This window comes from Neovison vison, chromosome 13 (assembly GCF_020171115.1).
Source record: "Neovison vison isolate M4711 chromosome 13, ASM_NN_V1, whole genome shotgun sequence".
NCBI classification, from domain to species: Eukaryota; Metazoa; Chordata; class Mammalia; order Carnivora; family Mustelidae; genus Neogale; species Neogale vison.
Genome location: NC_058103.1, coordinates 128,363,545 through 128,390,987, shown reverse-complemented (window position 1 = coordinate 128,390,987; position 27,443 = coordinate 128,363,545). Strand labels below are relative to the sequence as shown.

General features: G+C 39.1%; 1 protein-coding gene across 1 annotated transcript in view; it reads left to right on the top strand.

Annotated features, from left to right (window-relative positions):
- The window catches only part of OCA2 (OCA2 melanosomal transmembrane protein), a 442,782-nt gene that overhangs the window by 317,622 nt on the left and 97,717 nt on the right, over positions 1–27,443 (top strand). The gene's annotated exons all lie outside the window — the stretch shown is intronic.

Sequence of the window (27,443 nt, the reverse complement as noted above, 5' to 3'; positions counted from 1 at the left end):
GAAGTTTTCTTTGGTGGGCAGGGCCTGCAATAAGACTGGCTATTTGCCCCCAGTCCAGTGCTGGAACTGCAGTCTGACTTGTATGTGTGTTTATCTTTCCCTTTCTCTGGGGCAGAGATCATTTTGGAGTGATTCTCTTCCCTGTTGGGGCTGCTTGCATAGTATTAGGTTTGTGTCACTGTTTTGGATGGGCTCTAGGAAGAGTTTACCAGAGGGGAGAGATCTGCACATGTGTGGCATGCAATGTTAGGAAGGTTTTCCTGCTGGTCCTCTGTAAGAGACTGGGGCCAAGGCCAGCCAGGTTGGAGGAGGTAGATCCACATGCACAGGGGCTGAATATGCAGTTTTAGCAAGGTTGCCTGGTCCTCTGGGGGAAGGGGCCTATTATATCATGACTAATGCTGGCCTGGCTGGAGTGGGTGATCTGCTGAAGTATGTGAAACATAAGCAAGTTAGCAAATGTATGTGCTGCACGAGTTCCCACAGGTGGCCTGCATTTGTGCTGGGGAATGGGATAGGGAAATAGAACCTACTGGCTCTTTTTTTTCCTGGAAGAGTATCTCAAGGGTCTCTGTCCTTCCAGAACATGCTCTGAGTTGAGTAACTAACTTTACCTCCCTTATGTCTGAGATGTTTTTTAAACAGCTGCTTCTATTCTGTATCTCTGTGGGCTGTTCATTATGCTGTTTCTTTAAGGGCAGGGATTCCATTTCCTAGCACCCTCCAGTGTCTCTTGGAGCACAGCTAGTTGGTTTTTAAAATTCCAGCTTTTAAGCCCCACTGGTTCTAAAAACTCATAAAATTCAACCCTTCTGGTTTTCAAAGCCAATTGTTACGGGTATTCATCGTCCCCATGCAGCCCCAGTGTGATAGTCTATTTCTTTTCCTATTCTATGCCCAGGGCTTCTTCCCTCTGGCAGACAGCTAGCTGTCCGTTTAGCTCTCCACCACTTCTCTGCCCTTCTGACCCTCTTTGATGTGGACCTCTTCTCTACATTTAGTTGTAAAGGGGTTTGTTCTGCCAGTTGTAGAGGGGTTTGTTCTGCCAGTCTTTGGATGGTTTTCTGACTGATGTGTTATCTAGTTACATCTGTGGGAGGAGGTGAGGTTAGGGTTCTCCTACTCTACTTTCTTCCCAGCCTCTCTGCATTTTTTCTAAAGTGGAAGATTATGAAGTGTTTCACAGTTTTTTATTTGATGCAATACAGTGCAAACTTTTCAGTTTAAGCACTTTTATTTTCACTCCACTGGAGAAAAAGAAATGTGGCTGGAAGGAAAAGCACCAGGTAGGAAGTCAGGAGCTCCTCCTCCCAGTTTTGCTTCTGTACTGGTCAATGCAGGAAGTTGCTCAAGTTGCTTCCTTCACTGGGATTTCACCTTCTCTTCTGGGAAAGCAAGAAGATGGCCCTGGGGTTTCAGTGCCTATGCCTCTTCCTCCAGCTTTTGCCTGCCTTTTGGATAATGCTTGCTACCAGGACTCTTTGCAGGTGGGATCTGAGCCGCAAGAGCAGCATATAAAGAGCTGAGGCCAGAGTGCTTTTAATTTATCTTTGAAGTGTAATAGTTTTACTAAGTTAGGCCCTGGATTTGATTGTTCATGTCAATTTTCTCAAATATCTCATGGGCTCTTGTCACATGTAGAATAAAGTCCTTTTTTTCTTTTTAAGCTTCAGAAAGTTTTCTTGGATCAGTTTTAAGTGTTAATATTCATTATTTCATGGATCTGTTCATGTTGGATCTTCATGGCTGTCTTCCATTTCAACTCTTCCCCTGGAGTGATGTTATTACTTAATTTATTTTTACTCCTTTTCTTTTCTTCTTTCTTTTATGTCTCATTAGATTTTCATTTGATTGTATTTTTCTGGGACACTTTATAATTTAATCTTTATTTCCCACATGAATTGGTCTTTCACTTTGATTTATCATTTTATTTCTTTGCGGTTTTGCCTATTTCTGTTCTTAATATTTGAATATTTCTGTTTTGAATATTTCTGTTCTTAATATTTGATTTGATATTTTGATTTAAGATGTCCTTTTGCTGCCGTTTTTTCCCTCCAGATTTCCATGTACTTATTTAATATATATAATTCAGTATAGATTTTAATGCAGGGTTTTTTTTTTCCTAGTTCATGTTTAGCCTTTTGGAGAAATCTTTATCAATTTCAGTATTTAGATTCTCATGTTCTGTTGTTTTCTTATTAAAGCCTTTTTTGGTGAAATTTTCTTTCATCCATGGAATTTCATGGGTGGGTTTGGCCATTGAGCTCAGTTTGAAGATTCCTACTTCAAGAGGACCCTCTGTGGTCAGTGCCATTGACAATAGTTTTTTAAAGGATGGTTTTATTGTATTTGCATTTTTGAAGGTGAAGGGATATCTATCGATTTTTGTTATTTTGTTTTTTTTTTATAAGATTATTTCCTCCTCTTGCTGCCTTTTCCCTTCCCCTCCCAAACTCCAATGAGCACTCCTGCTTTCCTTTCTACTGTCTTCTCTTCTAGCAAGGATGAGTGCAAAGGCTGCCACCTGTTACCCTATGCATGTTTGCATCCTTTTTCCATTGTCTTTTCTCTGATTGAAGGGGGTTATTTTTCAGTATTTTAACACTTAGGTTGGAGTTTCTTTCTATGGTTGTTGTTACTTACTCAGCCCTACAAATTTTATTGCTTCTTTGGTTTTTTCATGAAGTTTTCTGATTCTTCCAGCAATTTATAAAGACCTGGGGCACTGGCAGAGCCAGCTCTGCTGGGAATTAGTGTTCATTTCTTTGCTGACAAGTAATATAAAGTTTATGGTGCTCTCTGTCTTCTAGTTACATTAGAGGCACAGTGTCTATGTGGTTTTATTTGTGCTTATTATTTTTCTATAGAGTTTACTGTGAGCTGCATGGAGAGTTCCAGATTTTGGTGGCTGTTGTCACCTTGGCCACCAGAAGTCCCCTGCCTTCCTTCTGAATATATTGGTATTACTCATTTCTCCCTTGTGATCTTCTGTGATGACTGCAGGGGTACAATAGAATTTTATCTTGTTCTCTTTGGGGGGGATTATCTTCTGAACAGTGATTATGCTCATGTTGGGTTCTCTAACTGAGCAAGACCATAGTCTCCATGGGACACCGCTCCATGGGACAACCCTATATGGGGCAACCCTCAATGGAGCACCCCTTCATAGGGCACACTTCCATAGGGTATCCCTCCATGAAACACTACCAGGCAATACACACGCATCAACTAAAAGTTGTTTCATCAGTTAATGATGCAGATTTTTGCTATTTCTTTAGATTTGGAGACACAATAAAATGAATTTTATTGTGGAAACTAGCTTCCACATAACTTTTTCATTTTTTCTTTTGTTTCCTTTTGATGTTTATAAGGACACAACTAACTATTGTGAGGCTTTTTAAATAAATAAACAAATTGGGGGGAAAATGAACAAGCTGTTAAATTAAATGAAAGATTAAAAAATCTAGAAAATAGACTATTTAGAAATTACTATTATTTTTTTAATATTTTAAAAACATATATTTTTATCACCAGGGGTACAGGTCTGTGAATCGCCAGGACTTCACAGCACTCACCATAGCACATACCCTCCCCAATGTCCATAGCCCCATCCCCCTTCTTCCACCCCCCCTTCCCCCAGTAACCCTCAGTTGGTTTTGTGAGATTAAGAGTCACTTATGGTTTGTCTCCCTCCCAATCCCATCTTGTTTCATTTATTCTTCTCCTACCCCCTTAACCCCCCATGTTGCATCTCCACTTCCTCATATCAGGGAGATCATATGATAGTTGTCTTTCTCTGACTGACTTATTACGCTAAGCATGATACCCTCTAGTTCCATCCACATCATCGCAAATGGCAAGATTTCATTTCTTTTGATGGCTGCATAGTATTCCATTGTGTATATATACCACATCTTCTTGATCCATTCATCTGTTGATGGACATCTAGGTTCTTTCCATAGTTTGGCTATTGTAGACATTGCTGCTATAAATATTCGGGTGCACGTGCCCCTTTGGATCACTATGTTTGTGTCTTTAGGGTAAATACCCAGTAGTGCTATTGCTGGGACATAGGGTAGTTCTATTTTCAACATTTTGAGGAACCTCCATACTGTTTTCCAGAGTGGTTGCACCAGCTTGCATTCCCACCAACAGTGTAGGAGGGTTCCCCTTTCTCCACATCCTCGCCAGCATCTATCATTTCCTGACTTGTTAATCTTAGCCATTCTGACTGGTGTGAGGTGATATCTCATTGTGGTTTTGATTTGTATTTCCCTGATGCTGAGTGATATGGAGCACTTTTTCATGTGTCTGTTGGCCATCTGGATGTCTTCTTTGCAGAAATGTCTTTTCATATCTTCTGCCCATTTCTTGATTGGATTATTTGTTCTTTGAGTGTTGAGTTTGCTAACTTCTTCATACATTTTGGACAGTAGCCCTTTATCTGATATGTCATTGCAAATATCTTCTCCCATTCTGTCAGTTGTCTTTTGATTTTGTTAACTGTTTCCTTTGCTGTGCAAAAACTTTTGATCTTGATGAAGTCCCAATAGTTCATTTTTGCCCTTGCTTCCCTTGCCTTTGGCGATGTTCCTAGGAAAAATGTTGCTGCGGCTGAGGTTGAAGAGGTTGCTGCCTGTATTCTCCTCAAGGATTTTAATGGATTCCTTTCTCACATTGAGGTCCTTCATCCATTTTGAGTCTATTTTTGTTTGTGGTGTAAGGAAATGGTCCAATTTCATTTTTCTGCATGTGGCTGTCCAATTTTCCCAACACCGTTTATTGAAGAAGCTGTCTTTTTTCCATTGGACATTCTTTCCTGCTTTATCGAACATTAGTTGACCATAGAAGTTGAGGGTCTATTTCTGGGCTCTCTATTCTGTTCCATTGGTCTATGTGTCTGTTTTTGTGCCAGTACCATGCTGTCTTGATGATGACAGCTTTGTAATAGAGCTTGAAGTCCGGAATTGTGATGCCACCAACTTTGGCTTTCTTTTTCAATATTCCTTTGGCTATTTGAGGTCTTTTCTGGTTCCATATAAATTTTAGGATTATTTGTTCCATTTCTTTGAAAAAGATGGATGGTACTTTGATAGGAATTGCATTAAATGTGTAGATTGCTTTAGGTAACATAGACATTTTTACAATATTTATTCTTCCAATCCAGGAGCATGGAACATTTTTCCATTTCTTTGTGTCTTCCTCAATTTCTTATATGAGTACTTTATAGTTTTCTGAGTATAGATTCTTTGCCTCTTTGGCTAGGTTTATTCCTAGGTATCTTATGGTTTTTGGTGCAATTATAAATGGGATTGACTCCTTGATTTCTCTTTCTTCTGTCTTGTTGTTGGTGTAGAGAGATGCAACTGATTTCTGTGCATTGATTTTATATCCTGACACTTTACTAAATTCCTGTACAAGTTCTAGCAGTTTTGGAGTGGAGTCTTTTGGGTTTTCCACATAGAGTATCATATCATCTGCAAAGAGTGATAGTTTGACTTCTTCTTTGCCAATTTGGATGCCTTTAATTTCTTTTTGTTGTGTGATTGCTTAGGCTAGGACTTCTAGTACTATGTTGAATAGCAGTGGTGATAATGGACATCCCTGCCGTGATCCTGACCTTAGCGGAAAAGCTTCCAGTTTTTCTCTATTGAGAATGATATTTGTGGTGTGTTTTTCATAGATGGCTTTGATGATATTGAGGTATGTGCCCTATATCCCTACACTTTGAAGAGTTTTGATCAGGAAGGGATGCTGTACTTTGTCAAATACCCTATTGAGAGTATCATATGGTTCTTGTTCTTTTATTACTGTGTTGTATAACATTGATTTGTGGATGTTGAACCAACCTTGCAGCCCTGGAATAAATCCCACTTGGTCATGGTGAATAATCCTTTTAATATACTGTTGAATCCTATTGGCTAGTATTTTAGTGAGAATTTTCGCATCTGTGTTCATCAAGGATATTGGTCTGTAGTTCTCTGTTTTGATGGGATCCTTGTCTCGTTTTGGGGTCAAGGTAATACTGGCCTCATAAGATGAGTTTGGAAGTTTTCCTTCCATTTCTATTTTTTGGAACAGTTTCAGGAGAATAAGAATTAGTTCTTTATATGTTTTGTAGAATTCCCCTGGGAAGCCATCTGGCCCTGGGCTTTTGTTTGTTCGGAGATTTTTGATGACTGTTTCAATCTCCTTACTGGTTATGGGTCTGTTCATGTTTTCTATTTCTTCCTGGTTCAGTTGTGGTAGTTTATATGTCTCTAGGAATGCATCCATATCTTCCAGATTGTCAAATTTGTTGGCGTAGAGTTGCTCATAGTATGTTCTTATAATTGTCTGTATTTCTTTGGTGTTAGTTGTGATCTCTCCTCTTTCATTCATGATTTTATTTATTTGGGTCTTTTCTCTTTTCTTTTTGATAATTTTGGCCCGGGGTTTATCAATCTTATTAATTATTTCAAAGAACCAGTTCCTAGTTTCGTTGATTTATTCTATTTTTTTTTTTTTTTGGTTTCTATTTCATTGATTTCTGCTCTGATCTTTATGATTTCTCTTCTCCTGCTGGGTTTAGGGTTTCGTTCTTGTTCTTTCTCCAGATCCTTTAAATGAAGGGTTAGGTTGTGTACCTGAGACCTTTCTTATTTCTTGAAAAAGGCTTGAACTGCTATATATTTTCCTCTCAGGACTGCCTTTGTTGTGTCCCACAGATTTTGAACCCTTGTGTTTTCATTATCATTTGTTTTCATGAATTTTTTCAATTCTTCTTTAATTTCCTGAATGACCCATTCATTCTTTAGAAGGATGCTGTTTAGTCTCCATGTATTTAGGTTCTTTCCAAATTTCCTCTTGTGATTGAGTTCTAGCTTCAGAGCATTGTGGTCTGAAAATATGCAGGGAATGATCCCAATCTTTTGATACCAGTTGAGGCCTGATTTAAGACCGAGGATGTGATCTATTCTGGAGAATGTTCCATGTGCACTAGAGAAGAATGAGTATTCTGTTGCTTTGGGATGGAATGTTCTGAATATATCTGTGATGTCCATCTGGTCCAGTGTGTCATTTAATGCCTTTATTTCCTTGTCGATCTTTTGCTTGGATGACCTGTCCATTTCAGTGAGGGCAGTGTTAAAGTCCCCCACTATTATTGTATTATTGTTTGTGTGTTTCTTTGATTTTGCTATTAATTGGTTTATATAGTTGGCTCCTCCCACGTTAGGGGCATAGGTATTTAAAATTGTTAGATCTTCTTGTTGGCAAATCTTTGAGGATGATATAGTGTCCTTCCTCATCTTTTATTAAAGTCTGGTGGTGTCTTCAGGTTTAAAATGAGTTTCTTGTAGGCAACATATATATGCGTTTTGTTTTTTTATCCATTATAATACCATGTGTCTTTTGATTGGGGCATTTAGCCCATTAACACTCAGGGTTAGAGTGTTGAGAGCTATGAATTTAGTGCCATTGTATTGCCTTTAAGGTGACTGTTACTGTATATTGTCTCTATTCCTTTCTGATCTACTACTTTTAGGCTCTCTCTTTGCTTAGAGGACCCCTTTCAATATTTCTTGCAGAGCTGGTTTGGTGTTTGCAAATTCTTTCAGTTTTTGTTTGTCCTAGAAGCTTTTAATCTCTCCTTCTATTTTCAATGATAACCTAGCTGGATATAGTATTCCTGGCTGCCTGTTTTTCTCGTTTAGTGCTCTGAATATATCATGCCAGCTCTTTCTGGCCTGCCAGGTCTTTGTGGATAAGTCTGCTGCCAATCTAATATTTTTACCATTGTATGTCACAGACTTCTTTTCCCGGGCTGCTTTCAGGATTTTCTCTTTGTCACTAAGACTTGTAAATTTTACTATTAGATTATGGGGTGTGGGCCTATTCTTATTGATTTTGAGGGGGGTTCTCTGCACCTCCTGGATTTTGATGCTTGTTCTCTTTGCCATATTGGGGAAATTCTCTCCAATAATTCTCTCCAGTATACCTTCTGCTCCCCTCTCTCTTTCTTCTTCTTCTGGAATCCCAATCATTTTAATGTTGTGTCATCTTATGGTGTCACTTACCTCTCGAATTCTTCCCTCATGGTCCAGTAGCTGTTTGTCCCTCTTTTGCTCAGCTTCTTTATTCTGTGTCATTTGGTCTTCTATATCGTTAATTCTTTCTTCTGCCTCATTTATCCTAGCAGTGAGAGCCTCCATTTTTTATTGTACCTCATTAATAGCTTTTTTGATTTCAACTTGGTTAGATTTTAGTTCTTTTATTTCTCCAGAAAGGGCTTTTATATCTCCCGAGAGGGTTTCTCTAATATCTTCCATGCCTTTTTCGAGCTCGGCTAGGACCTTGAGAATCGTCATTCTGAACTCTAGATCTGACATATTACCAATGTCTGTGTTGATTAGGTCCCTAGCCTTCGGTACTGCCTCTTGTTCTTTTTTTTGTGGTGAATGTTTCTGCCTTGTCGTTTTTTCCACATAAGAGTATATGAAGGATCAAGTAAAATACTAAAAGGGTGGCAACAACCCCAGCAATATATGCTTTAACCAAATCAGAAGAGATCCCTAATTGTGAGGGGGGAGAAAGTGGGTAAAAATAGGTTCAGAAAAAAAAAAAAGAAAAGAAAAGAAACAATTAAAAAAAGAAAATGAATAAAGAAAAAGTATAAAAAAGAAAAAACATTTATATATTAGATAAACTAATTTAAAAAACGTTAAAAAAGAAAAGGGTAAAAGTTAAGAAAAATTTAGCAGAAGAAGAGAAAAAAAATTGAAAAAGAAGAAAAAATTAAATTAACTGCAAGACTAAAGAATCATGGGGAGAAAGCCATGAGTTCTGTGCTTTGCTTTCTCCTCCTCTGGAATTCCGCTCCTCTCCTTGGTATTAAAACTGCACTCCTTGGTAGGTGAACTTGGTCCTGGCTGGATTTCTTGTTGATCTTCTGGGGGAGGGGCCTGTTATAGTGATTCGCAAGTGTCTTTGCCTCAGGTGGAATTTCACCGCCCTTACCAGGGGCCGGGCTGAGTAATCCGCTTGGGTTTGCTTTTGGGAGCTTTTGTCCCCTGAGCGCTTTCCATAGGGTTCTGGAGGACGGGAATGAAAATGGCGGCCTCCTGTTCTCTGGCCCAGAGGAGCCGAGAACCTGGGTCCCCACTCCTCAGTGCGTCCTCAGAGAACAGCGCCCAATTACTCCCATCTTCCTGGCCTCCAGCCACGCTTCAAACTGATCGAGCCTGAGACCGGTTCAAGGTAACCCTGAGATGGGAGCTCACTCCTTGGTTCTGTCTCTGTAGCTGGCTTCCCTGTTCTAATACCTGTAAGCTCTGTGACACTCAGACACCCCCGATCCTTTTGTGACCCTGCGGGACCTGAGGCCACACTGACCCCGCGTGGGCTTCACCCCAGTTTAGCCTCTGGAGCGATGTCCCTCAGCGGAACAGACTTTTAAAAGTCCTGATTTTGTGCTCCATTGCTCTGCCGCTTGCTGGGAGCTGGCCCCTCCCCCCGCGGTCTATCTTCCCGTTGCTTTGGATTCACTTCTCTGCCAGTCCTACCTTTCAGAAAGTGGTTGATTTTCTGTTTCTAGAATTGCTGTTCTTCTTCTCTTCGATCTCCCGTTGGATTTGTGGGTGTTTGCAATCTTTAGATAAGCTATCTAGCTGATCTCCTGCTAGCTGAAGTAGTCTCAGCCTGCTACTCTCCACCATCTTGACTCCTCCTACTTAGAAATTATTATTCTAAAAGCAACATTTTTCTAAAATTTTATTTTATTTTTTTCAGTGTTCCAAGACTCATTGTTTATGCACCACACCCAGTGCTCCATATAATTTGTGCCCTCCTTAATACCCACCACCAGACTCAGCCATGCCCTCCCCCCTTCCCCTCCAAAACCCTCAATTTGTTTCTCAAAGTCCACAGTCTCTCATGCTTCATCTTCTCCAACTTCTCAAACTCAACACCCTAAAAACAGATAATCCAGTCAGAAAAATGGGTAGAAGAGATGAACAGACACTTCTCCAAAGAAGAAATACAAAAGACTAAGAGACACATGAAAAAATGTTCATCATCATTAGCCATCAGGGAAATTAAAATAAAAACCACATTGAGATACCACCTTACTCCAGTTAGAATGGCAAAGATTAACAAGACAGGAAACAAAAAATGTTGGAGAGGATGTGGAAAAGGGAAACCTCTTACACTGTTGGTGGGAATGCTAGTTGATGCAGCCACTTTGGAAAACAGTGTGGAGTTTCCTTAAGAAATTAAAAATAGAGCTACTCTGTGACCCTGCAATTGCACTACTGGGTATTTACCCCAAAGATACAGATGTAGTGAGAAGAAGGGCCATATGTACTCCAATGTCACAGCAGCAATGGTCACAATTGCCAAACTGTGGAAAGGGCCAGGATGCCCTTCAACTGATGAATGGATAAAGAAGATGTGGTCCATATGCACAATGGAATATTACACAGCCATCAGAAAGGATGAATACCCATCTTTTATATCAACATAAATGGGCCTAGAGGAGATTATGCTGTGTGAAACAAGTCCAGTAGAGAAAGCCAATTATATGGTTTCACTTACTTGTGGAGCATAGGGAATAGCATGGAGGACATTAGGAGAAAGGATGGAAAAGTGAATTGGGGTAAATTGGAGGAGGAGCAAAGTTTGAGAGTCTGTGGACTCTGAGAAACAGGGTTTTGGAGGGGAGAGACGTGGGGGTTGGGAGAGCCTCATGGTGGGTATTAAGGAGGGTATGTATTGCTTGGAGCACTGGGTGTGGTGCATAAACAATGAATCTTGGAACAGTGAAAAAATAAAATAAAATTTTAAAAAGTTTACTAAGAAAAAAGGGTTATTTTCATGTAGCTCTCTTATGTTTAGACCAGAAGAGGTCCTAAGGCTTCTCTGAGCAGGTGAAGCCTTTTTGTGTCTAAAGGAATATTTAAAACCCCCACTCCTCACTCTCCTACCCATAGGCAAACAGGAATATTCTCTGTTGGTTTTGCACTGAGACATAAAATCTTCAGCATTGGAGTGAAATTAGTTGAGTAGATTAGCATGTTCTTTTTTTTTTTTTTTTTTAATTTTCAGCATAACAGTATTCATTGTTTTTGCACCACACCCAGTGCCCCAGGCAATCCATGCCCTCTCTAATATCCACCACCTGGTTCCCCCAGCCTCCCACCCCTCACCGCTTCAAACCCCTCTGATTGTTTTTCAGAGTCCGTAGTCTCTCTTGGTTCACTTCTCCTTCCAATTTCCCCCAACTCCCTTCTCCTCTCTATCTCCCCTTGTCCTCCATAATTAGCATGTTCTTTAACACTTCAAAGCAGTGATGCTGAGTATGGCTATTATAAGCAGGCAGGATTTGGACCCATTCAGAGCACTGGAAGTTTATTTGAGATCTTTGAGAATAAAAGAGTTCCAAATAGTTAAAGAAAGCTACATGAGCCCAATATATCCAATCAGAGGATGCCCTGAGAGGTGGTGCAAAAAAGGTTCTACTAAGCATTTTTTGATTTTGCTTTCCATTTTTATGGAAACAATGGCCAAGTTTTGATTTGAAGTAACCACCCTTCCCTCACTAATGCACTTCCCAGGGAGGCATGCCCCAGAATGGCGGGAGGGATACAAAGCAACTAAGGAAAAATTGAAGGATGGCATACAACTCAACTGTTGAGTTGTTTGAGAAAGGAAATTCCATCCACTAGATGAGGGTAATATGGAAATCCTAAAGATGTTGTATGCCATTATTAGAAGCCTGAATCTGTGTTCTGAGCCTAGAACTAGATCCAGAGCAAGGATCTTGATAACATCCTCTATCCCTGTCATTATGGATGCATAAGTTACCCCAACATGTAGTGGCTTCAAGCAACAGGAATAATTATTTTGTCCTTTAGCTGTACCATCTTTGCAGGATGTGGAAGTGCCAGCTTGTTTCTGCCCCACTCAGAATCATCAGTGTCTACTCTAAGGATGGAGACTATAATCATGTGAAGCTTGCTTCCTTACTTGTCTGATGACTGGACTATGGAGATCCAAAGTCTTAAGGGCTGAAATGACTAAAGTATCCTAGGCAACAGTCTGTAATTGTATGTCACAGGCCCTCCCAAATTTGGAGAAAGGACCTTCCTAATGGAGTAGTCATTTCATATAGTAAGAAGAACATATGGGATAGACTATATTGGTGTAGCCAAATTTGGAAAATGCAAGGTGACATGTCATTTTATCAATCCCCAGACTTTCAGCTAATAATATCTCATAACTCACCTTTTGCTTTAGCCATTCTGTGTTGGATGTTCCATTACTTATAACTATAAGAGTCCTAACTATTGGAGAGGTCTCCCACAATGTCACCACTTTATGATCATTTTTAAGAACTCATACAAGTGTAGTTGTCTTAATTGGGTGAGTAATTTGATCACAAATTTGCCCTTGTCAAGTCATATAGGACAAGTATTTCTTAGCACAATATACTGTGAAGTACTTTGTTTCTACTGTGGCTACACTCCTGACCCTTGCCAGGAGCCACTGGTTACTATAGAGGACAGGTTAGAGAAGCTGATTCAGCAAAATTCTGCCACCACCAGTGAATGATTTTTTTGTCCTCATACCAACCAGTTCTCCAACTCCCTGATACCAGCTGGGTATCCTATAATTCAATTCAATTCTAACCATGTGGAGTTAGCACAGACTCACAGGTTAAGAGCTCAGTCTTCAGGGCTGGCCCCACTTCAGATATCAGTTGCAAGTATCAGGTCCCCAGGTTACTCCACTTCTAATAAGTTGGGAGGTTTCTATAATCTCCCGCTTTGGTTTCAGTGATTTTCTGCAACACCAACAGAATTCAGGAAAGCACTTTAATTACATTTGTCATTTTATTTTAAAGGATACAAATGGACAGTCAGATGGAAAGGTACATAGGGCAAAGAATGGAAGAGTCCCCGGTACTGATGCTTCTTTTCCTGCAGGGTGGGGGAATGCTATCCTCCTAGTGCTTGGATGTGTTTACCACCCCAGTAGTTCCCAGAACCCTGTTGTTTAGGGAGAATTATGAGAGTTTTATTATGTGGGCATAATTATGGACATAATTAATTGGTGATTAACTCAGTCTTCAGCTTCCCTTCCCTTCCTGAAGATTGGGAAGTGGGGCTGAAATTTCTGAGTTTCTAATCAAGTTGTAGTCTTTCTGGTGACCACCTGCCATCCTGAAGCTATCCAAAGGCCTACCAAGAGATGCTTCATTAGAACAAAGGCCCTCCTATCCCTTTTATCATTCATGAAATTCCAGGGGATTTAGGAGCTATGCCAGGAACTAGGGACAGAGATCAAATATCTTACTAACTATTCACCACTAGGAAAAGGGCAAACTCTGTGTGATAGTGATCAGCTGGGTGTTCACAGAGGACAGTGCAGTGTTGTACAGACCGTTCACCAAAGCAGGGATGAGATGTTTGCTGAGAAAGCCATTCACTTCCAGTATTTCTTCATATGCTAAAACTTTATTCTCTAAAATATAAAACTGAAAATGAGTTGTCTAATGGAGAATTTCCCTTTGTCTTTGCGTTGATCAAATTTCATACAGCTGAAAAGAAATAAAGTAGAACCACTTGTATACTAAATGATTATATTTATGCAACTTGTTTTCAATATATTATTAATTGAAATACAGAGAATTATTTCCAACCATTATGGAATTCAGAAATAATGTGCAAATTAAAATAATTTACAATGACTTAAAAAAGCACAAGAAACTTAGAAGGATGAAAAAGTAAACGTCTTGGAAGAGGGGAATAAGGTGAGGTGGGGCAGAGTAGTCCAATACAGTTTCTGTCATTTTCTAAAACAGTCTCCACAAACAAAATGCATATTTGGCAACTTTCTGGGATTAACAATGGAGTGCCATTCAGTGATTATGGATGGCAGAAATGCTGTCCATTCCTCATGTATCCTTTCATGACAGAGAGTACATTTATTGGCTAAATTTTTTTAAAAAGGTTTTATTGATTCATTTGAGAGAGAGAGGACAAGCAGGCACACAAGCAGGGGGAGAGGCAGAGGGAGATGGAGAAAGACTTCCTGCTGAGTTGGAAGCCCAATGTGGGGCTCAATCCAAGGACCTAGAGATCACACACTCAACCATCTGAGCCATTCAGGTGCCCTTATTGATTGAATTTTTTAAGTAAAAAGTGTTTGGTCTAAACTTTTCCTCTTAGAATATCCTATTTTGGAAAGTAATATAATAAAAACTTTTGATTATGAATTTAGACATTTATATTAACATAGATTCACATTAATTATAAAATTATGTATTTATGGACAACTAAAGAATTTATCAGCTATTCAGTCAAGCCTTATTTCATGAATAATCATCGTATAAATAATGTTCATTTATGTTCATCTGTTCACTCAACACATATTTGTAACTACCAAGAAGTAGGCTCAAGTGGTGCACAGGTAAACTAGACAGCCATGGTCCTTGTAAGCTTTGAGTCTGGTCAGGTGAGGAGCAATACATACAACCTGGCATAGACTACATAAACTAACCTTAATGTAAACAAATTCTGCTATGCTAAAAATACTAATTTTTTGAGATAAGAAATAGCCCCAAGAAGGCAAATTGTGTATGTTCTCTGAGGAAACCAAGCAACCAGAGACTGCATACCTTGACACTTAGACTCAATGGAGAGAGACTGGGTTTATTCCAGCTGTGGTGGGAGCATATAGAAGGGCTTTAAACAAGAAAGCAATGTGATATGATTTTTATGTGAAAAAGGCCACTTTTCATAGCAGCAAAGATTGGAGGAGTCAAGAGTAGTAGCAGACTAGTTAGAGGCTGAGGCAGGGGGGTGGGTTGTGGGGCAAGGTGTTTACCTTAGGAAGGGAAGGTGGGGAAATGGAGCAGTTTGACATACAATTTGGAAATGGAATCAGCAGTGTTTAATGATGTTGGAAAGATGGGGCAGTGCGGGGACGTCTTGCAAAAACCTTAGGAGTGGGCATTTGTAATCAGCCATGGATGCTGTGGGAGAAGGAGAAGAAAGAATGGAGGATGCACTGCTTATCAGCACTCTTGGTTGTGGGTGACAGAAGGCTTCATCAAATTAGGTTGGGCAAGACGGAGAATGGGACAGCAATCTACCAATTCTGATGGGCAGTGTCTTCAGAGACAATAGGAGACAGCTCTCCCCAACTTTCATCTCTGCTTCATTCAATGTGGGGATTGATTCTATAGTTTCTTTCATATACTAGGGAATGGCCTTCTACAGCTCCAGAGATGAACTGAAATAGGTTCTCTCTAACATCCTTTCCAAAATTCTCAGGGAAGGGCTCTAAATGGTCTAACTTAGGTTAGGTGCAACTCTTTGACCAAGGGCTGTGGTACCCATTCCAAGCTGTTTTCAGTGTGTACCTAGTGCTTGTTGCCAGTCACCATGGCAACACTTTCACCATGGGGGAGCAGGTATGCCTCCCCGAAGAGGGGATGCTGTTTGGGGAGTCAAAACAGTAGGCATGTACCATGTGCATGGGAGATATGAAGGGCACTGGGGAAGTCCTTATTTGCCCCTTAGCATCAAAATCCCCAGGCACTAACACTGCTGATGCTTTTATTCACAAGGTTCCCTGGAAGAATCTTTTTTTTTTTTTTTTTAAGATTTTATTTTATTTATTTGAGAGAGAGAGACAGTGAGAGAGAGCATGAGCGAGGAGAAGGTCCCCTGGAAGAATCTTAAAGAAACATAGTTCTCTATTGGGGTTTCCTGGCCTTACCAAAAGGGCAGACCCTCACTTTTATCCAGCTTGCTTCACTGAGCACCCTACAGTAAACAAGCTTTCTTTTCCCATGGAGACACAATGTATCCTTTGATATAATAAGTTCCACTTTCTAGTTGGATTTATCCATTCAATTTTGGTGATCTGACTGACTGTCCTAGAGCCAGTACCTAGGGAGAGAGAGAGAGAGAGTGAGAGAGGTAGTTTTAAAATATTATAAGACAACTTACTCTTTTTAAATAATTGTACATTCTGAATCATTCATTTTTCAAAGAGACTTCTGTCATTTTACTTATAAGTTGAGATTCTGACTAAAAATGACATTATACTATTAGAACATCCTTACTTTTGGAAACTTGATTTATTTCTCTGTTTATTCAGGTCTTGTTTTAACAAAATATTTTATCTTACTCTAATAAGGTTTTGCTGTTTCTTCATATAGGCTTTGGACTTGAATAGGCTTTATATAGGCTTTGGACTTTTTCCTTGATATTTTATTCTTTTGTTTAGTTGTTGTAAATTTTGTTGTTTTATGTCTTTTTTTACTCTTTATTCACAACTTTGAAAAAACTGATTGATATCTTTTGTGTTTATCTTGAATCTGGCTGATACTTTTGATTCTCTGATGTTTTTTAAAAATTAAGTTTTCTTGCATTTTCTTAGGAGCATAGTCATATCATCCATAAATATGATTTTCTTTTCTTCTTCAGAATTTATGCTTTTAAAATATCATTTTCATATTTTATTTATCAGAATCTCCAAAAACAGTGTGCCAAAAGAGCAGTTATTGCAAACATCCTTATTTTCCTGCTTTTAATGAAGTTGTGCATTTTACTGTTTAATTTGCTATTGTTTTTTGCTAGTTTGTCAATAGTTTTTAATCATGTTATACTTTTATTGTCAATTATCACTGCATTTTATTACACACTATTAGTGAATCTGTTAATATAATTATATGATTTTTCCCCTTTTAAGTCATTTATGCAATGAATCATGTTTTAGATTTTCTAATATCAGATAATTCTTGTATTTCTGGAATAAGTCCTATTTAGTACATTCCCTTTGCTTCTGAAATTTTTTTTTAAAGATTTTATTTATTCATTTGACAGAGAGAGATCACAAGTAGGCAGAGAGGCAGGCAGAGAGAGAGGAGGAAGCAGGCTCCCCACTGAGCAGAGAGCCCGATGCGGGACTCGATCCCAGGACCCTGAGATCATGACCTGAACCGAAGGCAGCAGCTTAAGCCACTGAGCCACCCAGGCACCCCTGCTTCTGAAATTTTTTTATCAGAATTTTTGAACCTATATCCATAGGTAAATTTGGTCGTGGTGTTTCTTTTTGTACTATTATTAGGTTTTTACAATTATATTAGCTTTATCAAATGAATCAGGGAGCTTTCCATATTTAACTTTGAATAGTGTAATTATAAATCCATTTGGATGTGATTCCTTTTTTTTTTAAAAAGATTTTATTTATTTATTTGACAGACAGAGATCACAAGTAGGCAGAAAGGCAGGCAGAGAGAGAGGAGGAAGCAGGCTTTCCACGGAGCAGAGAGCCCAATGCGGGGCTCCATCCCAGGACCCTGGGATCATGACCTGAGCTGAAGGCAGAGGCTTTAACCCACTGAGCCACCCAGGTGCCCCTGATTCTTATATCTTGCTAGGAAATAACTTGAAACTCTTCAGTATCCTTATATCTATAGTCATATCTCCTTTCTCTGCTGAAACACACCTACCCACCCCATACAGTCTTAAAATATTCTAAGACATACATATATATATAATATGTATATATATGCATATATATATGCATGTGTGTGCATATATATGCATGTATTCTTTTTATTTTTTTTCCTTACTGAAACTTCTCAGAAGTTTTTATTTGACATTTCAGAAAGTATATTTTTAGCCTTTTAGTCCTTATATACTTTGTTTCTGTACTACATTACTTTCAGGTTTGTTTTTTTTTATCCTAATTGACCCCTCTTTTGTTTAAACAATATTTATTGTACTCTTTTGTTTTCTTCCTTTTTTTAAGATTTTTATTTATTTATTTGAAGAGATCATGAGTAGACAGAGAGGCAGGCAGAGAGAGAGGGAGGAAGACAGGCTCCCTGCTGAGCAGAGAGCCTGATGTGGGACTCGATCCCAGGATCCTGAGATCATGACCTGAGCCCAAGACAGCAGCTTAACCCACTGAGCCACCCAGGCGCCCCATGTTCTTTTGTTTTCTTATAATGTCAAATATTTTATTTATTTTTCAGTTCTCTACAGATAGAAAGTAATGAAAGGGTTTGTATATTTCAGATTGTACACCTTTTCTGTGTCCCATGAAGTATATTAAATGCTTTTCATTTTATTACTTTACTATTTTTCATTCATTTTGATTTTTTTTAAATTTAGGGGTTATTCAGAAGAATATTTATTAATTTCATCTAAGTTATTTTAATCAATTTTATTGCTGTTTTCCTTTTTATGTCACATAGTTAATACATTCAGATGGCTAAATAAATTAGAAAAAATAGTAAATTGAGAAATCTTATTCTCAGCCTATCACCATTTACTTCACTTTCTCCCCATCTATTATGTCTACTTACATTTCTTTTTTTTTCCCAATTTATTTATTTTCAGAAAAACAGTATTCATTATTTTTTCACCACACCCAGTGCTCCATGCAAGCTGTGCCCTCTATAATACCCACCACCTGGTACCCCAACCTCCCACCCCCCAGCCTCTTCAAACCCCTCAGACTGTTTTTCAAAGTCCATAGTCTCTCATGGTTCATCTCCCCTTCCAATTTACCCAAAAGCACATACCCTCCCCAATGTCCATAACCTTCCCCCCTTCTCCCAACCCCCCTCCCCCCAGCAACCCACAGTTTGTTTCGTGAGATTAAGAGTCACTTATGGTTTGTCTCCCTCCCTATCCCATCTTGTTTCATGGATTCTTCTCCTACCCACTTAAGCCCCCATGTTGCATCACCACTTCCTCATATCAGGGAGATCATATGATAGTTGTCTTTCTCCGCTTGACTTATTTCGCAAAGCATGATACGCTCTAGTTCCATCCATGTTGTCGCAAATGGCAAGATTTTGTTTCTTTTGATGGCTGCATAGTATTCCATTGTGTATATATACCACATCTTCTTGATCCATTCATCTGTTGATGGACATCTAGGTTCTTTCCATAGTTTGGCTATTGTGGACATTGCTGCTATAAACATTCGGGTGCACGTGCCCCTTTGGATCACTACGTTTGTATCTTTAGGGTAAATTCCCAGTAGTGCAATTGCTGGGTCATAGGGCAGTTCTATTTTCAACATTTTGAGGAATCTCCATGCTGTTTTCCAGAGTGGTTGCACCAGCTTGCATTCCCACCAACAGTGTAGGAGGGTTCCCCTTTCTCCGCATCCTCGCCAGCATCTGTCATTTCCTGACTTGTTGATTTTAGCCATTCTGACTGGTGTGAGGTGATATCTCATTGTGGTTTTGATTTGTATTTCCCTGATGCCGAGTGATATGGAGCACTTTTTCATGTGTCTGTTGGCCATCTGGATGTCTTCTTTGCAGAAACGTCTGTTCATGTCCTCTGCCCATTTCTTGATTGGATTATTTGTTCTTTGGGTGTTGAGTTTGTTAAGTTCTTTATAGATTTTGGACACTAGTCCGTTATCTGATATGTCGTTTGCAAATATCTTCTCCCATTCTGTCAGTTGTCTTTTGGTTTTGTTAACTGTTTCCTTTGCTGTGCAAAAGCTTTTGATTTTGATGAAATCCCAAAAGTTCATTTTTGCCCTTGCTTCCCTTGCCTTTTGCGATGTTCCTAGGAAGATGTTGCAGCGGCTGAGGTCGAAGAGGTTGCTGCCTGTGTTCTCCTCAAGGATATTGATGGATTACTTCCTCACATTGAGGTCCTTCATCCATTTTGAATCTATTTTTGTGTGTGGTGTAAGGAAATGGTCCAATTTCATTTTTCTGCACGTGGCTGTCCAATTTTCCCAACACCATTTATTGAAGAGGCTGTCTTTTTTCCATTGGACATTCTTTCCTGCTTTGTCAAAGATTAGTTGACCATAAAGTTGAGGGTCTATTTCTGGGCTCTCTATTTTGTTCCATTGGTCTATGTGTCTGTTTTTGTGCCAGTACCAAGCTGTCTTGATGATGACAGCTTTGTAATAAATCTTGAAGTCTGGAATTGTGATGCCACCAACTTTGGCTTTGTTTTTCAATATCCCTTTGGCTATTCGAGGTCTTTTCTGGTTCCATATAAATTTTAAAATTATTTGTTCTATTTCTTTGAAAAAGATGGATGGTACTTTGATAGGAATTGCATTAAATGTGTAGACTGCTTTAGGTAACATAGACATTTTTACAATATTTATTCTTCCAATCCAGGAGCATGGAACATTTTTCCATTTCTTTGTGTCTTCCTCAATTTCTTTCATGAGTACTTTATAGTTTTCTGAGTAGAGATTCTGTGCCTCTTTGGTTAGGTTTATTCCTAGGTATCTTATGGTTTGTGGTGCAATTGTAAATGGGATTGACTCCTTAATTTCTCTTTCTTCTGTCTTGTTGTTGGTGTAGAGAAGTGCAACTGATTTCTGTGCATTGATGTTATATCCTGACACTTTACTGAATTCCTGTATAAGTTCTAGCAGTTTTGGAGTGGAGTCTTTTGGGTTTTCCACATAGAGTATCATATCATCTGCGAAGAGTGATAATTTGACTTCTTCTTTGCCGATTTGGATGCCTTTAATTTCCTTTTGTTGTCTGATTGCTGAGGCTAGGACTTCTAGTACTATGTTGAATAGCAGTGGTGATAATGGACATCCCTGCCGTGTTCCTGACCTTAGTGGAAAAGCTTTCAGTTTTTCTCCATTGAGAATGATATTTGCAGTGGGTTTTTCATAGATGGCTTTGATGATATTGAGGTATGTGCCCTCTATCCCTACACTTTGAAGGGTTTTGATCAGGAAGGGATGCTGTACTTTGTCAAATGCTTTTTCAGCATCTATTGAGAGTATCATATGGTTCTTGTTCTTTCTTTTATTGATGTGTTGTATCACATTGACTGATTTGCGGATGTTGAACCAACCTTGCAGCCCTGGAATAAATCCCACTTGGTCGTGGTGAATAATCCTTTTAATGTACTGTTGAATCCTATTGGCTAGTATGTTGGTGAGAATTTTCACATCTGTGTTCATCAAGGATATTGGTCTATAGCTCTCTTTTTTGATGGGATCCTTGTCTGGTTTTGGGATCAAGGTGATGCTGGCCTCATAAAATGAGTTTGGGAGTTTTCCTTCCATTTCTATTTTTTGGAACAGTTTCAGGAGAATAGGAATTAGTTCCTCTTTAAATGTTTGGTAGAATTCCCCCGGGAAGCCATCTGGCCCTGGGCTTTTGTTTGTTTGGAGAGTTTTAATGACTGTTTCAATCTCCTTACTGGTTATGGGTCTGTTCATGCTTTCTATTTCTTCCTGGTTCAATTTTGGTAGTTTGTATGTTTCTAGGAATGCATCCATTTCTTCCAGATTGTCAAATTTGTTGGCGTAGAGTTGCTCATAGTATGTTCTTATAATAGTTTGTATTTCTTTGGTGTTAGTTGTGATCTCTCCTCTTTCATTCATGATTTTATTTATTTGGGTCCTTTCTCTTTTCTTTTTGATAAGTCTGGCCAAGGGTTTATCAATTTTATTAATTCTTTCAAAGAACCAGCTCCTAGTTTGGTTGATTTGTTCTCTTTTTTTTTGGTTTCTATTTCATTGATTTCTGCTCTGATATTTATGATTTCTCTTCTCCTGCTGGGCTTAGGGTTTGTTTCTTGTTCTTTCTCCAGCTCCTTTAGGTGTAGGGTTAGGTTGTGTACCTGAGACCTTTCTTGTTTCTTGAGAAAAGCTTGTACCGCTATATATTTTCCTCTCAGGACTGCCTTTGTTGTGTCCCACAGATTTTGAACCGTTGTATTTTCATTATCATTTGTTTCCATGATTTTTTTCAATTCTTCTTTAATTTCCCGGTTGACCCATTCATTCATCAGAAGGATGCTGTTTAGTCTCCATGTATTTGTGTTCTTTCCAAACTTCCTCTTGTGGTTCAGTTCTAGCTTCAGAGCATTGTGGTCTGAAAATATGCAGGGAAGGATCCCAATCTTTTGATACCGGTTGAGTCCTGATTTAGGACCGAGGATGTGATCTATTCTGGAGAATGTTCCATGTGCACTAGAGAAGAATGTGTATTCTGTTGCTTTGGGATGAAATGTTCTGAATATATCTGTGATGTCCATCTCATCCAGTGTATCATTTAAGGCCTTTATTTCCCTGTTGATCTTTTGCTTGGATGATCTGTCCATTTCAGTGAGGGGAGTGTTAAAGTCCCCTACTATTATTGTATTATTGTTGATGTGTTTCTTTGATTTTGTTATTAATTGGTTTATATAGTTGGCTGTGCCCACGTTGGGGGCATAGATATTTAAAATTGTTAGATCTTCTTGTTGGACAGACCCTTTGAGTATGATATAGTGTCCTTCCTCATCTCTTATTATAGTCTTTGGCTTAAAATCTAATTGATCTCATATAAGGATTGCCACTTCTGCTTTTTTCTGATGTCAATTAGCATGGTAAATTCTTTTCCACCCCCTCTCTTTAAGTCTGGAGGTGTCTTCGTGTTTAAAATGAGTTTCTTGGAGGCAACATATAGATGGGTTTTGTTTTTTTATCCATTCTGATACCCTGTGTCTTTTGATTGGGGCATTTAGCCCATTAACATTCAGGGTAACTATTGAGAGATATCGTTTTAGTGCCATTGTATTGCCTGTAAGGTGACTGTTACTGTATATTGTCTCTGTTCCTTTCTGATCTACCACTTGTAGGCTCTCTCTTTGCTTAGAGGACCCCTTTCAGTATTTCCTGTAGAGCTGGTTTGGTGTTTGCAAATTCTTTCGGTTTTTGTTTGTCCTGGAAGCTTTTAATCTCTCCTTCTATTTTCAATGATAGCCTAGCTGGATATAGTATTCTTGGCTGCATGTTTTTCTCGTTTAGTGCTCTGAAAATGTCATGCCAGCTCTTTCTGGCCTGCCAGGTCTCTGTGGATAAGTCAGCTGCCAATCTAATTCTTTTACCATTGTATGTTACAGACTTCTTTTCCCGGGCTGCTTTCAGGATTTTCTCTTTGTCACTAAGGCTTGTAAATTTTACTATTAGGTGATGGGGTGTGGGCCTATTCTTATTGATTTTGAGGGGCGTTCTCTGAACTTCCTGAATTTTGATGCTCGTTCCCTTTGCCATATTGGGGAAATTCTCCCCAATAATTCTCTCCAGTATACCTTCTGCTCCCCTCTCTCTTTCTTCTTCTTCTGGAATCCCAATTATTCTAATGTTGTTTCGTCTTATGGTGTCACTTATCTCTCGAATTCTCCCCTCATGGTCCAGTAGCTGTTTGTCCCTCTTTTGCTCAGCTTCTTTATTCTCTGTCATTTGGTCTTCTATATTGCTAAGTCTTTCTTCTGCCTCATTTATCCTAGCAGTGAGAGCCTCCATTTTTGATTGAACTTCATTAATAGCTTTTTTGATTTCAACTTGGTTAGATTTTAGTTCTTTTATTTCTCCAGAAAGGGCTTTTATATCTCTGGAGAGGGTTTCTCTAATATCTTCCATGCCTTTTTCAAGCCCGGCTATAACCTTGAGAATTGTCATTTTGAACTCTAGATCTGACATATTACCAATGTCTGTATTGATTAGGTCCCTAGCCTTCGGTACTGCCTCTTGTTCTTTTTTTTGTTGTGAATTTTTCCGCCTTGTCATTTTGTCCAGCGAAGATATATGAAGGAGCAAGTAAAATACTAAAAGGGTGGCAACAATCCCAGGAAAATATGCTTTAACCAAATCAGAAGAGATCCCAAATCGTGAGGATTTCACGATTGTGTGAGGGATCTCCTCTGATTGGGATCTCCTTTGATTGGGATCTCCCAATCTCTTCTGATTGGGATCTCCCAATCTCTTCTGATTGGGATCTCTTCTGATTTGGCGATAAAAAGAGGTTCAAAAAGAAAGAAAGAAAAAAAAGAAAAAAAGAATTAAAAAAAAGAGATTGAATTAAAAATTCAATCAAGAATTTAAAAAAGAATTAAGAAAAAAAAGATTGAAGAGATTAGGATCTCTTCTGATTTCGGGATAAAAAAAGGTTCAAAAAGAAAGAAAGAAAAAAAGAAAAAAAAAGAATTAAAAAAAAAAGAAAATGATTAAACCAAAGTATAAAAAAGAAAAATATATATATTAGATAATCTAGTTAAAAAACGTTAAAAGAGAAAAGGGTAAAAGTTATAAAAAATTTTAGCAGAAGAAGAGAAAAAAAATGAAAAAAAAATTAAATTAACTGTAAGACTGAAAAATCACAGGCAGAAAGCCATGAGTTCCGTGGTTTGTTTTCTCCTCCTCTGGAGTTCTGCTGCTCTCTCCTTGGTATTGAAACTGCACTCCTTGGTAGGTGAACTTGGTCTTGCCTGGATTTCTTGTTGATCTTCTGGGGGAGGGGCCTGGTGTAGTGATTCTCAAGTGTCTTTGCCCCAGGCGGAATTACACCGCCCTTACCAGGGGCCGGGCTGAGTGATCTGCTTGGCTTTGCTTTCAGGAGCTTTTGTTCCCTGAGCGCTTTCCGTAGAGTTCCGGAGGACGGGAATACAAATGGCGGCCTCCTGGTCTCCGGCCCGGAGGAGCCGAGAGCCTGGGGCCCCGCTCCCCTGTGTGCCCTCAGCGAACAGCTCCCAGTAACTCGCGTCTGCCCAACCTCCAGCCGCGCTCCGAGCTCACCGAGCCTGCGACCGGTTCAAGGCAACTCCGAGCTGCGAGCTTACTGTCGGCTCTGTCTCTGCAGCCGGCTTTCCCGTTCCAATATCCGCAAGCTCTGGGACACTCGGACACCCCCGATCCTTCTGTGACCCCGCGGGACCTGAGGTCACGCCGACCCCGTGTGGGCTTCGCCCCGGTTTAGCCTCCGGAGCGATGTCCCTCAGCGGAACAGACTTTTAAAAGTCCTGATTTTGTGCTCCGTTGCTCCCCCGCTTGCCGGGAGCCGGCCCCTCCCCCCGGGGTCTATCTTCCCGTCGCTTTGGATTCACTTCTCCGCCAGTCCTACCTTTCAGAAAGTGGTTGTTTTTCTGTTTCTAGAATTGCTGTTCTTCTCTCCTCGATCTGCCGATGGATTTGCAGGTGTTTGCAATCTTTAGATAAGCTCTCTAGCTGATCTCCTGCTAGCTGAGGTAGTCTCAGCCTGCTACTTCTCCGCCATCTTAACTCCTCCTCCACCATAAGTCGTTGTTTGCAATCTTTAGATAAGCTATCTAGCTGATCTCCTGCTAGCTGAAGTAGTCTCAGCCTGCCACTTCTCTGCCATCTTGACTCCTCCTCCCCTTTCCAACTTTCTTCTTGTGGTTGAGTTCCAGTTTCAAAGTATTGTGGTCTGAAAATATGCAGAGAATGATCCTAATATTTTGGTGCCATTTGAGAACTTATTTGTTACCCAGGATGTGATCTGTTCTGGAGAATGTTCCCTGTGCACTAGAGAAGAATGTGGATTCTACTGCTTTGGGATGGAATGTTCTGAATATATCTGTGATGTTCATCTGTTTCATTGTGTCATTTAAAGCCTTTATTTCCTTGTTGATCTTTTGCTTAGGTGATCTATTTCAGTGAGTGGGGTGTTAAAGTCCCCATATTATTGTATTATTGTCAATGTGTTTATTTGATTTTGTTATTAATTGGCTTACATAATTGGCTGCTATCATGTTGGTGCAGAGATATTTAAAATTGTTAGATCTTCTTTTTGGATAGACATTTTAAGTATGATATAGTGACCTTCCTCATCTCTTGTTACAGTCTTTGGTATAATATCTAATTTTTCTGATATATACCCCAGCTTTCTTTTGATTTCCGTTAGCATGGTAAATTGTTTTCCATCCCCTCACATTAAATCTGGACACTTTTCTTTGGGTCTGAATGAGTCTCTTGCAGACAGCATATTGATTGATCTTGTTTTTTATTCATTCTGATATTCTGTTTCTTTTGTCTGTGACATTTTAGCCTATTTACATCCAGGGTAACTAATGGAAGGTATGAATTTTGTGCCATTGTATTGCCTGTAAGGGGACTCTTACTCTGTATTGTCTTTATTCCTTTCTGGTTTATGCTACTTTTAGGCCTTCTCTTTGTTTAGAAGACCCTTTCAATATTTCCTGTAGGGCTGTTTGCAAATTCTTTTAGCTTTTGTTTGTCCTGGAAGCTTTTCATCTGTCCTTCTATTTTTAGTGACTGCCTAGGTAGATATAGTATTCTTGGCTGCTTATTTTTCTCATCTAGTGCTCTGAGTATATAATGCCAGTCCTTTCTGGCCTGCCAAGTCTCTGTGGATAGATCTGCTGCCAATCTAATGTTTCTGCCATTGTAAGTTACAGATCTCTTGTTCCAAGCTGCTTTCAGGATTTTCTCTTTGTCCTTGAGACTTATAAGTCTTCTTATTGTATGTCGGGGTGTTGACCTGTTTCTAGTGATTTTGAGGGTGGATCTCTGTGTCTCCTGGATTTTGATGCCTGTTTCCTTCCTCCAAATTAGGGAAGGTCTCTGCTATAATTTTCTCCAATATACCTTCTGCCCCTCTCTCTCTTCTTCTGGGATCCCAATTATTCGAATATAATTTCTTCTTATGGTATCTGTTATCTCTTGAATTGTTACCTCATGATCCAGTATTTATCTCTCCTTTTTTCAGCTTCTTTATTCTCCATCATTTGGTCTTCTCTATCACTAATTCTCTCTTCTGCCTCATTTATTCTACCAGTAAGAGCCTCCATTTTTTATTGCACCTCATTTATAACCTTCTTGATTTCTACTTGATTCGGTTTAGCTCATTTATTTCTCCATAAAGGGATTCTCTAGTATCTCCTATGCTTTTTCAAGCCCAGCTAGTATCTTTATAATCATCATTCAAAACTTTAGATCTGACATCTTACTAATGTCTGTATTGATTAGGTACCTGGCAGTTGGTACTGCTTCTTGTCCTTTTATTTTTGAGGTGAGTTTTTCCACTTTGTTATTTTGTCCAGTGAAGAACAGATGAATGAGAACAAAATATTCAAAGGGAAACAATGATGCCAGAAAAATATACACTAAACAAATCAGAAGAGTCTTGAAACTGGGAGGGGGGGCAGGATGAAACGAGAAGAGAAAAAGAAATATGATCAGGCTGGTGAATAGAGAAGAACCACACACTAGATTTTGGGTGAATTTTGGTCTGTTAGAAGAAACCATCCCCCCACCCAAATTTTAAAGAAATAAAAACATATATCTATAAAAATAAGGGTAAATATAATGAAAGGGTGGACTATGACTGTAAAGATGTAAAGTAAAAAATATTTAAAAAAAGGAATTGATAAGACAAGGAGTTGTTTGAAAAAAGGAGCGAATGTGATCAGGTGAGAGACTAGAACAATGCCATACACTCGATTTGGGGTATAATTTGGTCTGTTAGAAGAAACTGTATCTCAGAATTTTAAAGAAAGATAGCTTATCTTTCTTTAAAATTCTGAGATACAGTTTCTTCTCATCAACTGTATATATGTATGGTTTTTGTTCTATATATACATATATATGTATATATATACACACAAAAATAAGATTAAATACAATGA